We start from the raw sequence: 14,653 nt of genomic DNA on the forward strand, positions 1-14,653 counted from the left end.
TTCTATCACAGTTTAATTTTTTCAGATGCTATATTTTGTTAGAAGTAGAGATTATACTTTATTGTTTAATGTTCCTATGCAAACTCACATTCCTGAGGGCTTTTTTAACAAGGGAACATTTTACAGTTATAATATATTCTAATTTAATGTAAAGAGATCTCTGGTGGCCTCCTCCATGGAGAATTGACTGCTAACCAAAGACCATGCCTCTCTGGTTTGAATCCACCACTGGCTTTGCAGGATAAAGATGGGCAGGATAAAAGTGCTCCTGAGCACTTTATAACCTTGGAAACCCAGTGGAGAGAGTTAGCTGTGAGTGCTTGAGTGAATTTTAAATCCAAGTACTTCAGTATTTTCTTCATTTACATTTAATATAAATTTAGAGAATATACAGATAAAATGATTGTTGCTTTATGATAGTGGAAATAATGAGAACGTTTTAGAATATGTAAAAAAAACTGGTGTTTTTTTAATCATTTCTACAGTGATACATGTGGGACACTGTGCACACTGTTTTTCATTTGACACATTCTTACATAGAAATAGTTGTGTTTTTAGTTTTCCAGATCAAATAATCATTTATATAACTTGCAAAGTGCCTTTGATTACCGTATTTTATTGGTGGTCTAAAGTCTGTCAGGCTTTCCATTCAAAACCCCTATTTTCAGGGGTTTATGAGCAGACGGTTAAAAAAAATTACCAACCAAAAGCTTGGCATTCATAATCTTGGTTCAGTGTAAGGTACTTGTTTTAGCAAAATTTGAAATTGTCAGCTCTTTTTTAAAGTTGCAAGGGTACAAAGAGGAATAAAAGAATTTCTTTGGTTAAACAGATAGGGCATTTTTTTCCAGCATACATATCCCAATTAGATTTACAAAGAAAACATTCCCATTCTAGAAATCATTTAAGTATGTATTTTTCAATGTTCTGGTTGCCACAAAATCTTGCTTCAGGAATTTGCATTTTCTTTTGCTATACAGACATTCCTTAGGTTACAAAAGTTTGACTTATGTATAACCAAATTATGAGTGAGCCAAACACCTAAAATCTGATACATTAAAAATTCAGAGTACATACAGTGGTTCATTATAATAGACACTTTGCAACATGCATCAAAATATTAGTATTATGTTAAAGGTATTAGTTTATCTGAAACATTTGTTTATTTTAATAGATAGGCACATTATAAACTATTAATGTTGTTTCCTACAAGTCAGACCAACTCGTAGCTAACTCTTAGCGGATTTTCAGAGGCAATAAATACCATGAAAGGAGATTGACCATCCTTCTTTCACAGAGCTGGTGGATCCAAACCACATGCCTTCAGTATTGTAGTGCAGTTTCTTACCATGAGGCCACCAGAGCTCCCTAGACTATAAACTGTGTTGTTGTTTTTGTTGTGTACCATAAAGTTGGAACTGGTCCATAGCTGACCCTCCAATGGGTTTTCAGAGGCAGTTAATCATATGGGAGTAGAGTGCACATCCTCCTCCTGTGGAGCAGCTGGTGGCCTCAAACCACATACCTTGAGGACGGCAGCACAGCTTCTTGCCACTAGGCCACCAGAACTCTGTGAATATAGTAAGTTGAATAACTGACATTAAATATAAACTATGCTTGTTTCAATTTAGGTACAAATTGAACTTGAAGACAAATTCATTTGTAATAATAGAACTCATTTATAATCTAGGATCTGCTTGTGGTTCATGGGAATTGCCCTATAACCTTCCTCTGCTCTTCACTCATTTATACTTTAATTGTCCCTGGTTACTTATATAATTTGTACATTTAAGCTTTGGAGTTGTTTTGATGCCTCCCCTTCTTCTTTGCAATGCTAGTTGGAACAAAAAGGTATGATTTTACTTACTGGTTATAAAATTGTGTTAATTTTGTGAGAGCTTGTGGTCTAGGTAGCAATGGTTTGCTTTAAATTAAATTTTTGAAATGGAGACTTCAAAAACTATTCTGAAGAGCTTGTACTCACTGAGCAGACTTTTTAGGCAGGTCTTTTTCTTCCCTTCAACAAAGTGTGGATGTCAGCATGAGTACTTTCACAATCTGTTTTTAACCCAGTATCATATGCATGATGAACACTTAACTACTATTGGTCCATAAAGGTGTTTGTGGGTTTTTGTTTCTTTTATTTCACTTCTTGTATTTTTTGAAATCATTTCCTGAAAGCATAGTACAGAAATGTAACCTACTTCAAGAAGTGAGATGCTCTTCTGGAAATTTTTACTTTCTTTATATGACAAAGGTAATTTGCTTCAGACAAGAGGTTTTGGGGTGCTGCTGAAATTTTGGAGATCTGGGAAAACAGTAATAACATGACACCAGCTCTTAAGCAACAACATCTGCTGTGGTTCAAAGCCACACAAAGAAAGCTACTTAAGCATTTGAATGTTTTGGACTGCGCAGACAAGTGTGGTTCAACTGCAAAGACTGCAGAGTAGAAGAAATTGAAAGTTTAGAGAACTTGAAAAATGGAGTCATGGAAGATGAGCATTTTAAAGAAACAGACATCATCTGGTTCTCCAGGCTATCAGAGATCTTTGTCTGAACCTGCTTATGAAAATTCAGAAATTGGAACAAACTTAAAGAGTTATCCATGGTATAGTCCAACAAAAAGCAAGAAGAAGAAAAATGAATATGCTGTTTCCAATCTAGGAAAGCCACTTGGTGCATATCGATGGCAAACACATCCCAGTTTTAGGTGGAAAGCGAGCAAAAGGGAGAGAGTACAAAATCATAAAGGAGACCAAGATGAAACACAGCAAAAGATCTTCCCAAACATGGATAGTAGTGATGGTGCATCTTCAGCTAATGAGGTTCTTGGAGCATCAACAGAGAAGCTGAATTTGGTCAGCACTCAGTCATTTCGGGTTCCATTCAATAGGTCTATTTCAGAACCATCTGCACACTGCAGTATCCGATTTGCAAGACCCTGGCCTACTTCAGTGGGATCAGTGGAGTCTGAGCACCAAGGATATTTCATCCGTGGTATTTTCTCTACTCTTTCCAGTGGCTTCTCCAGGATACTGAGTCTGAAAGGAGATTCAACCAACGAACCAGTAAGAGAAGGTATATTGTGTTGAATGAGGGCAAAAGAAAGGGTTTGTTACTTGAGTTTTAATTATTTATGCTTCATAATAAGCAGAACCATTCTATTTACTTATAGAGCAAACATATGAATGCTTTTTAAAAAGAAGGAACCTTTTGTTGAGGGTTAGTAAGTAATAGTAAAAATATGAATGAATGTATTTGGATCATTTAAGTACTTTAAAAAATTAGAAGTGTCATCTTGACCCTCATTTATACCCACTGATTTACTTTTACAATGTTAAGTACAGTTTAGAAAGAGAAAAAATAAAATTATTTGACATGACAAAACTGAGAATTACAATGTCTACTGTTATCTCCTAGTAAAAAATTATTTTAAAATGAAGAAATACTATTAGAACCATTTAGAATGGAATTGTATTGACAAATTTTATTAAGTAGGAATTTAAATTTGTTTATGTAATAAAAATATAAAATTTGAATGTAGAACAAATTGATGCAAATCTTGAGCACTTGTTTGACAATAGAAATTTGTATTTGAGTCTGTTATAGAATTTTTTAAAAAATATTATTTCACTTAGGATTTGTTTAAAATTGTGTTAAATACTGTTGCTTTATACTGTTAAAGCCAACAAACAGGCAAGCCTCTGATATGCTTTGAAAATAGCTGTTATGAAGGCCTTTTTCAGTCATGAGTTAGGATCGATTTTGATTTATTTTGAAAATCTTAACACTGCAACCCTCTTACATCTTCATCCGGTGAGATTATTTTTTGGACAAACTCTTACTATTAAGGAAACTTCAGCTTTCTATCATTAGGAGATTGACCACATCAACAGAGGTTTAAACTCTGTAAACTTGTGGAAATTTGGGAAGAAATTTTGTCAGTGGAGTATAATTCAAACCTTTTAAACGTGAAGTTTAAAAATACAAGAGAGTGAGTAATATTTCAGAGAAAACTTAATTTCTCAAATTATAAACAGTTCAATGTTTTTTTCCCCAATTCTGCCCTCCCTAGTCCCCTATTTATTCAGTGTGTTTCAATAATGCTATAAGGCATACTTACTACTTTTTACCCATGGTTTATAGATACTTGCCAAGAGGAAAATCTTTATTAATATCATAGTGAAATACTTGAAAGACTAGGCTATCGTATTTTCTTAAATGCTAGTATGTCTTTATTTCCTTGCAAAGTGATCAAACTAAAGAAAATACCAACATGATGTGAAAATTTTTAGATCTCAGTAGTTAACATGTCTGTATTTAATGAAAGCAACAACGAAACCCTGTTGTTAGTTTTGTGTTGTTTTTTTATTTGTAAAAAAAATTGAACTTAGTTCAATTTCTGTTTTTAGAACATATGCTAGCCTATATTTAGATTACCTACTGTGTATGAGTTGCTTTAAGAATGCATCCCTGCTCTTTAAACATTTATGATCTGATTAAGGAGCTAGGACTTGTTCTGTATTACTCCCTAATGTCTTAGAGTAGTTTTTACTCTAATCATAAAGTAATTTTTGCATGTGGAAGCATATATAAAGCTTCAACTTAAGATACTATTGGTTTAAGAGACTTTAATTTCAAGAAGCAGAGAATAGTGCATAGTGCTTCTATAATCCATACCATATATGTATTAAAACAGTTACCATGATATCTCCTTGTATTCACTAGTAAGGAAATGACTCTTAAGAGTGAAATGCAAATACAAATATAAAAAAAAAGTAGGGAGAATAAATAAATTTAAATCTGAAAAAAAAATAAGAGTGAAGTGCACTATTTACTGCAAAGATTGGAGCAAGTACTTGCGCAGAAGTCTCCTTTTTTCCTTTGGCAGTAGCTTTTACCTAATTCTAACCCTGACAATCTTGGAATAAAATTATTTATCACAAAATGGGAAGTTTCTACTGTTAAACATACAACTGAATTTCATCGTACTTCACTCTAAAGGAATAAACAGATTTTATTCAAACTTTACAAACATCCTTTATATCTAGCCTAAGAGTACACATGAGAAAGTCCGTGTCAGTGGTTTTCTGACCTGTAGCTGTGATCCCTTCTTTATTCCTTATTCCTCAAAAGGGAGAGAATATCACTGATCATCTAGATCTGAATTGACTTCCATCATTGTTAGTTATCTGTTGTAAATCTTAATATCTGAATTTCTCCTTATACTTGTGTGGAATAATAATTCCTTAATAATTTATAATGATAAATGAAATTTGGAAATTCTGTGTATACTATAATGCATTTTCTAAGTATTTCTGATAGTATTATCAGAGTTGTTATAGTAATGTGACAGGGTTTAAAGTTATTAGAATATAGATTTTTATTCTCTTTTAAGGTGATACATTTCTGAATTTGAAACTCACTAATTGTTAATTTCCTTCTTTAATATCATCTACAATATGTGAGAGGCATTAAATAGTTTCACATGTATTTCAGGCATTTTAAACATGGTAATTGCTTGATATTTATAAACAAGATCTGTTCCTAAATATGTCATTAAGAATTTGTAGGTAAGTGTGAACAGGTGCATATGGTTCTAGTTTCACTCTTATTTTATGCATGAAAGACTTAAAACATTTTTGTGGATATAAAAGCAACAAGTAAAAGTGATTGTGATGAAGTTTGTTGCCAGAAGGGTTATTTTCAAAATAATGTCAAGTTTACATAACATTTTAAAGGACAGGTACAAGTGTCAATATTCATAATCTAAGGGTTGCTTGTATCACATACTATTTCTATTAAGAAATTAACTATTTAACTTATTTGTATTTAGTTTTGTTTTCCCTTGCACCTCCAGTAAATTAGAAGGGGCAAGTGAATTATTGATTGTTACTGACATTATTGCCAGCTAACCAGAGGATCAGAGGTTTGAACCCACAAGCTACTCCACAGGAAGATGTCACAATATGCTTGAGTGGAGATTTAGAACCTTGGAACTACTAAGGGATCATCCTACTACTCTGTCTTTGAAGGTTGCTGTGAGCATGTAGTGACTTGATCGAATGGATTTTAACCTTCCTTTCAGAGCCTGGGTAGTGCCGTGGTAAAGCACTCAGTTCCTAACCAAAAGGTTGACAATTTGAACCCACCATCTGCTCTGTAAGAGAAAAGATGTGATGACCTGCTCCTATATAAAGGTTTACAACCTTGGAAACCATATTTATATGATTCTGGTTCTTTTATTTTCTTTGGAATGTAATGGTTTAAAAAAAGAGATGTCTTAATAAAATTCAAGTACAGGTGTACTCTAACAATTATGGCATTTCAGTATACATAAAGCATCTTGGCTTTCCTGAAGTTGTTGATCCACTTATAGTGTTTATGCTGTCTATTGTAAAAATAACTTTGAAGGTAATAATATGCTTAAACATTTTAGGCATTGGATGTAAAGAGTTTATTCATTTATAGTTTCACTGTGCTTAAAGTGAGTCAACATGTTTGTATAGACTTTTCCTTTTAAATCAACCTGTTTGGGGGAAAGTTTCAACAATCATGAGATATCCTTGATAACAGTTTTGTCATAAAAAAGAATTGAGCATCAGTAAAACTATCTGTATTCCTAATAACTTAAGTAATTGTCACCATTAATGGTACAGTCTTCCCTTACACATTTTAAAAATAAAGATGGGATAATAATAGCAATTTTGTGCAGGGTTTGCATTATGCCAAGGAGACAAAATGGAGGCACAGAAAAATAACTTTCTCAGGGTCACAGAATTGTAGATGGTAGAACTAGGATTAGAACAACTGGGAGCAGATTTACACTTTCTGTGCTTTTAATCAAGGCCTTATACTTCTTTATGTTATACAAAGTTAATAGCCTTACTTTTTTATTTAGCATTTTATATTTTATCATGCATTGTTCAAAAACAAGTTTTATGAGTCCATTTGTTTAATAAGCTTTCAGAAAGTATTTATCATATAGTTGCTGTGTACTAAATGATTTGCTGTATCACTTGGATAATCATAATTTATTTAACATATCACTTTTAAAAATTATTTCCCTTTTTTGTTTGTTTAAAAAAATATAATGATGTGGACAAATCACTATATGCCAAAATAATTTCCAATTAATTTTCTAGGAGATAGTTGTTTGAGTAAAGTGGGTTTAAAGAATGTAAATTTTTATTCTTAAACACAAAGTGAGGTTGTTCTCACATTTGTAAGTCTAATGTTGGGTTAAGTAGGTGGGTCAGTAGCTAAACTAAAAATAAACCAAACTTTTCCTATCAGATTGATTCTGAAGACGTTGTTGTTAAGTGCCATCGAGCTACCTATGACCCTGTGTACAGCAGCTTTGAGCCTTGCCCTTAGCCAGTCTCACTGATTACAACACACCAACCCACATTGTCCCAGTTACTGTATCAATCCATCTCATCTGAGGTCTTCCTCTCCTGTGCTGTCCCACCACCCTTCCGAGCATGATGCCCTTCTCCAGTGACCAGTCTCTCTCCTAGTCATGTTCCCAAAGTATGTGAGATGGAGCTTCAGGATCCTAGCTGCCAAGGAGAATCTTGGTTTCACCCTTTCCAAGAAAGACCTATTTGTTTTCTTGGCGTTCCATGACTCTTCTCCAGCACCACAAATCGAAGACACCAATTCTTCTTCTGTCATCCTGTGTCATTGCCCAGCTTTCTGATGCATAGCAAGTAATTGTGACAACCATGACCTGGATTATGTACACCTTAGTCTCTAGACTGACATCTTTGCTTTTAAGTACTCTGGAGAGGTCCCTGACAGCAGATTTTCCCAATGCAATTCATCATTTGATTTCCTGACTGATGGTGCGAAGAGAGTTGATTGTGGAGCAGAACAAGTTGATTGTTAACAACCTCAGTATCTTGTCAATCTATCATGGTGCTGCCAGTTGCCCCAGTGGTGAGAATCTTTGTTTTCTTGTTGAGCTTCAATCCATATTGAAGACTGCAGTCATTGACCTTCTGCAGCAAGCGCTTCAGGTCCTTCTCACTTTCAGCAAGCAAGGTGGTGTCATCTGTATAACTCAGGTTGTTGATGAGTCTTCTCCAAACCTGATGTCACATTCCTCCTCATAAAGCCCTGCTTCCTGAATGATCTGTTCTCCACATAGATTGAAAAGGTATGAAGACAGGATGCATCCCTGGAGCACCCCTTTCCTGATTTTGCAGTGTTTCCCTGCTCTGTTATGAGGACTGCTTCCTGGTCTAAATATAGGTTTCACATCAGCACAATCAAGTGTTCTGGGATTTCCATTTTTCTCAAGGTTAACCACCATTTGTTGTGATCCACACAATCAGATGCTTTTGCATAATCAATGATACACAGACATTCCTTTGGTAGTCTTTGCTTTCTGCCATGATCCATCTGACATTGGCAATAATATCTCTAGTGCCACAACCTCTTCTGTATCCAGCTTATATTTCTGTCTATGTACTGTTGTTTCTGGAAAATCTTCAGCAGGATTTTATTAGTGCTACATTTTGCCATCACTATTCTGACAGCGTAGACCTGTCCAATATGGTTTCCAAGGCTGTAATCTGTATGGATGCTGTCCTTAGGTTTTTTTATTATAGTAGATTCATGTGATATTTGCCTTTTTGTGTCTGCTTATTTCAGTATGATGTCCTCCAGGTTCAATCATATGTAATTGTCTGTTTGTTCTTTAACATTGTTGAATTGCATTTCGTTATATTTATTATACCATAGTTTGTTTAACGGTCCATTCATCAGTTGATGGGCACTAAGGTTGTATCCATCTCTTTACTATTATAAATAGCTTTTGTTTTCAAGGCTTTTCATACAGAGCAAAGCTTGTACAGTTGGTGTATTTAGATTTGTTGTATCACAGTCACTGAGTCAGAACTGACTCAAGTTCACCTGTCAACATTTTCTTGGGGTTTAATATTGCCATTTTATGTAGATTCTTACAATGAAGGCTTACAGCTTTTGAACCTTTGTTGTCTGTTACAAAGCTGTACATTTCTTTCAAAGCAGTGATTTCTCACAATCCATATATTTCGATATGTTGTGCTTCCATCTTCATTCAGTTGCAGAATACATTTTAATTTCTCTTGTGATTTCTTCTGTGACCCATGGTAATTTAAAGATACATTGATTAAATGCTTAAAGATTTCTTTTTTGTTAATAATTTCTAATTAGAATATGTTGTGGTGTTGTTGTTGTTATGTGCCATCGAGTCGTTTGCGACTCATAGCGACCCTATGTACAACAGCCCTAAACCGTGCTCTATACTGTGCGAGTCTCATTGCCCCCGACACACCCATCCCGAGTACCCCAGTCACTGAATCAATCCACCTTATAGAGGGTCTTCCCCTCCTGCGCTGTCCCTCTACTCTACTCAGCATGATGTCCTTCTCCAAAGACCTGTCTCTCCTTAACAACATGTCCAAAATATGTCAGGCAAAGCCCCAGAATCCTTGCCTCCAAGGAGCAGCCTGGTTTAACCCTCTCTAGGATGAATCTGGTTGTTTTCTTGGCAGTCCATGATACATTCAATACTCTTCTTCAGCACCACAGCTCAAAGGCGTCAATTTTCCTTCTATCCTCCCTAGTCATTGTCCAACTCTCTGTTGCATAACAAGTGATTGCAAAAACCATGGCCTGTATCAGGCGGACCTTAGTCTCCAGAGAGACACTGTTGCTCTTGAGTATTTTGGAGAGGTCCCTAACCACAGATTTTCCCATCGCAATACGTTTTTTGATTTCCTGGCTACTGGTGCCAAGAGTGTTGACCGTGGAGCTGAAATTAGAATATACACTTTACACTTTGTATAATTTCCATTCCTTTGCAAATTGAGTCATGCTTAATGGGTCAGTATATGATTGTTCTTAGTGAGTATTCCATGAATACTTGGGGAAAAGACCAGGTTGCTTACATATGTTGAGTGAAATGCAAACTTAAAATTCATTTACACTCATTTCTCATTTAGTGATTATCTCATCAGGAGTTTTACATTTATTGTTAAAATCTGTAGACTCTCAATTGTGTACCCTAATGGTACACATCTAGCAGTAACCTGCTAGAACATATCTAGATTTGCTAGGCAAATGTGATACTGGCTACGATCATGAAGTTTATCCATGAACATGAGTAGACCATGATTCTCAGTGGTTTACCAATCAGGTAATGCTATGATTTGGCAGTTACGTAATGATTTTAACTTGACATTTATTACCTAATTTGGCAAATAAGGAATGATATGATCATGATTATATCATACATCATTGTATATAAGATCTGTCTTTTGGACTCTAATTATGCTAAGTTGGTGTATACTGTTAAGTTTTCCATATTTTCACTGACACTTTGTTTCTTCAAATTTCTAAGAAGAATATGTTTTTGTCGTCATCTACTATACCTGTTCATGTTTTCAGTTCTTGTCTATGTTTTTTGCTTAATGTTTATGGAATGTTATTACTGTAAACTTAGACATTTATATTTTCTTGATAAAATGACTTCTTTATTATTATTAAAGGTTCCTGAATGGTGGACATGGTTTATACTTAAATGCTTTCAGGCAGGTTGACAATTTGCACTCCCCTCAGAAGAAGTCTTGGCAATCTACTGATGTAAAGATTATAAGCAAGAAAACATTAAGGAGCTCAAATTCCATAGCACATGGGATTATCCTGAGTCAGAATTGATAGGATGGCAGTGTGTGGTTTTGGTTATTATTATGAAATACTGTTTGTTTTATTCTTAGAAATATTTCTTTTTTTCTGTAGTATCATTTTCGCATATTAACTTAACCATTTCATTTTTCTTATGATGATGCTTTTGTGGTATATTTTTCTCATTTCCTTTTAACCTGTGGTTTCTTTGTATGCAGAGAACATGTAGTTTCGGTCTTTAGTTTCTATCAGAAAATTTACCTTTTAATTGGAGGGGTTTTATTATTGACTCTTTTAATGCTTACTGATAGAGTAGTTAATACCTTCTCTCTTGTAATTTCTTTTTCCTTTCTTCTCATCTATCCTTCATTCTTTTCCCTTTCTTCTTTGTTCTTGGTTTGTATGGCTTAGTTTTATTTTAATATTACATGTTGTTTACTGTTAAGTTGGAATTGACCCATAGCTGAGTTTCAGAGGCAGTTTAATCGCATGGGGGAGAGAGTCCATCTTTCCCCGGTAGAGCAGCTGTTGAGTTCAAACTGCATGCCTTCAGATTGTAGGGCAGATGCTGCCTTTTTATCTTAGTAGTAATATGTTTTAACTAGTTATCTTTTAAAAAATTGTGATTTTAATGAAGCTTTACAGAAAGATTGGCATTTCTTAATTATATTATTGTCAGTATCTTTTAAAGGTTTTAATTGTTTGCTTTTTTAAAAATTGTGATTTTAATGAAAGTTTACAGAAAGGTTGGGTTTTCATTCATTCATTCATTCATTGCTGCACATTTTACCTGACCCCACCCTGTCCACTTTGCAATGTACATGCTGTTCAAGTTTGCTATCATACATGTAATACCTAATCAAACATTCCTCTCAGACAGTTCTTCCCCTCATCTATTCCAATGGGTTGCTTTAGCTTTTACAGTATATATTTTTTACTTATTACAGTCTACCACCATACAATATTAACTTCATGTATGGTATAAGAATTTGGAAAGTGTATACTTAACATTTCTGCTCTCCTATGCTCATTTGTCAAATATTTTTCTTCTTGGATGAATAATATCCCATTGTATCTATCTACCACAGCCTCTTTTCTCCATTCATCCCAAGGTATACAGCAACAGCATTCTACCTGATCGGTTGTTCTGTGGATTAGATGAGATGTTGTAATTGTTAGGTACCATCAACTTAAGTATAACTCATTGTGACCCTATGAACATGGATCTGAACCCTGTTCTTTCCTGTGCTATCCTCACACTTTATGACACATAGAGCCAATTGCTATAGTCATCTTGTCAGTCCACCAAGTTGAGGGTCGTCCTCTCTTTTGCTGACACTCCACCCTTCCTAGCATCATGTTCTTCTCCAAGGAATAACCCCTCTAGCAACATACCCAAAGTATGTGAGCCGAAGACTCAACATTCTTGCCTCCAAAGAGTAGATACGGTCGTTCTTTTGGCCGTCCATGATATGTTTAGTGCTCTTCTCCAACACCACAGCTCAAAGGTATCAATTCTTTTTCTGTCATCCTTATTAGTTGTACAGCTCTCAGGTGCATAGCAAGTGATTAGAAAGACTCTGGCTTGAATCAAACGCACCTTAGTCCTCAAACTGACATTATTACTCCTCACTAATTTGGAGAGGTCCCTAAATGCAGATTTTCCCAGTTCAATGTGTCTTCCCATTTCCTGACTACTTGTACCAAGGGTGTTAATTTTAGATCCAAGCAGGATGAAGCTGTTGACAGTTTCAGTCTTCTCTGCATCCATCATGACAGTGCCAATTGGTCCAGTGGTAAGAATCTTTATTTTCTTGACATTGAAATGTAGTCCATACCAAAGGCTGCATTCCTTGATCTTCTGCAACAAGTGCTTCAAGTCCTCTACACTTTCAGCAAACAAGATTGTGTCATCTGCCCAACTCAGGTTACTTAGGATGAGTCTCCCTCCAGTCCTGATGCCACACTCCTCTTCATACAGTCCAGCTTCTCAGATAATTTTCTTAGCATACAGACTAAATAGGTATGGAAAGAGAATACAACCCTGTTGCACTCCCTTCTTCCCCTGCTCTGTTTTCACAACCCACCTGGTCCAGGTATAGGTTCCTCATGAGCACAATCAAGTGCTTCTCAATGTCAGCCACAATTTAAGAGTCACACAGTCAGATGCCGCTACTTAGGCAATAAAGCACAAATAGACATTCTTCTGGTATTCTTACCTTTCAGCCAGGATCCATCTGATGCCAGCAATGATATCTCTGGTGCCATGGCCTCTTTTAAATCTTGCTTGATGAGATGGACTGTATGTAAAGTCTGTAGCACAATCCCTATGAGGTGGTAAAAGCTCAGAGGGAGGTATTGCTCAATGACCTGAACCAGGTCCACTCTGGACAAATTTTGCAAGTCAAAGAATCTTTCTTGTTCTTTCTTTTCCTCTCCAGAAGATCCAATTGTTAAACTTTTGTCATAAGACATAGCCATTATTTTAATCTTTAGATTTAATGACTGTTACAGAATATTTGATTTGACTCTAAATGTGAATGTTCTGGTTTTTATTACATTAAGAAAGATGTTTTCTACTTTAGAGTACCTGTCAAAGTAGAATGCTGAATTGTATTAAATACTTCTCCTAATAAAATAGATCTCTATATCCACTCTAATTTTTGTTGTTGTTGTTGAGGTACGACAGTATTTTTTGTTACATTCCCCCTCCCTTTCAGATGTCATTTGTATCTTTGTTAGTGCACCTGAGAATAAATAGTATTGTTTTAACCTTGTTGACCTATACAGAAGTTATTATTGCTATGTGCAGTCAAGCCACTTGTGATTCATAGCAACCCCATGTACAGCTGTTCTGAACCCTGCTCTATCTTGACCCAACCTCAGTATCTCTGACACACCTACCTGACTACCACAGTCATTTGAGTCAATCTATCTCATCCAGGGTCTTTCTCTCTTGCGCTGTCCCTCCGTACTTCCAAGCATGATGTCCCTCTCAAAGGACTGATTCTTCCTTGCAAAATGCCCAGTGTGTGTCAGATGGAGCTTCAAAATCTTTGCCTCCAAGGAACATCCTGGTTTCACCCTCTCTGGGACAAACCTGTTTGTTCTCCTAGCAGTTAATGGTATATTCACTACTCTTCTCCAGCACCACAGCTCAAAGGCATCAGTTCTTCTTCTATGATCCTTGGCCACTGTCCAGCTTTCTGATGCATAGCAAGTAATTGTGATGACCATGGCCTGGATCAGGTTCACCTTAGTCTCCAAACTGACATCATTGCTCTTCAGCACTCTGGAGAGGTCACTGATAGCAGGTTTTTCCAATGCAATTTGTCTTTTGATTTCCTGGCTACTGATACCAAGAGTGTTGATTGTGGAGCCAAACATGCTGAAGCTGGTAACAGTCTCAATCTCAATCAATCTCTTCACTTCCTTCACTGTCTGTCATGCTTCCAGTTGTCCCAGTGGTGACAATATTTGTTTTCTTATTGTTGACCTTCAGCCCATATTCAGGGTTGTAGCTGAGCTACAAATGCTTCAGGTCCTCCTCAGTTTCAGCAAGCAAGGTTGTGTCATCTGCATAATGCAGGTTGTTGATACATCTTCCTCCAATCTTGATGCCACATTCCTCCTCATAGAGCTCAGCCTCTTGGATGATCTGTTCCACATATAGATTGAAAAGGTATGGAGATAGGATGCTTTCCTGGTGTCCACCTTTCTTGAGTTTGAACCATGCAGTGTTTCCTTGCTCTGTTCTGACTGCTATCTCCTGGCCCAAGTATAGGTTTCTCATAAGCACGATTAAGTGTTCTGGGATTCCCATTCTTCTCAGAGTTAGCCAGTTTGTTGTGATCCACACAGTCAAATCTTTACATAGTCAATGAAACAAATAGACATTCCTTTGGTACTCTACTTTCAACTAAGTTCTATCTTACATTTTCTATAATATCCCTAATGCCATAGCCTCTTTTTTTTA

At 35.9% G+C, this 14,653-nt stretch overlaps 1 protein-coding gene across 2 annotated transcripts in view; it reads left to right on the forward strand.

Annotated features, from left to right (window-relative positions):
- RASAL2 (RAS protein activator like 2) overlaps positions 1-14,653 on the forward strand; it is a 460,670-nt gene that overhangs the window by 138,288 nt on the left and 307,729 nt on the right. The gene's annotated exons all lie outside the window — the stretch shown is intronic.

The sequence above is a fragment of the Elephantulus edwardii genome, unplaced genomic scaffold (genome assembly GCF_000299155.1).
Source record: "Elephantulus edwardii isolate Elephantulus edwardi_28Jun2011 unplaced genomic scaffold, EleEdw1.0 scaffold00061, whole genome shotgun sequence".
In the NCBI taxonomy this organism is placed as follows: Eukaryota; Metazoa; Chordata; class Mammalia; order Macroscelidea; family Macroscelididae; genus Elephantulus; species Elephantulus edwardii.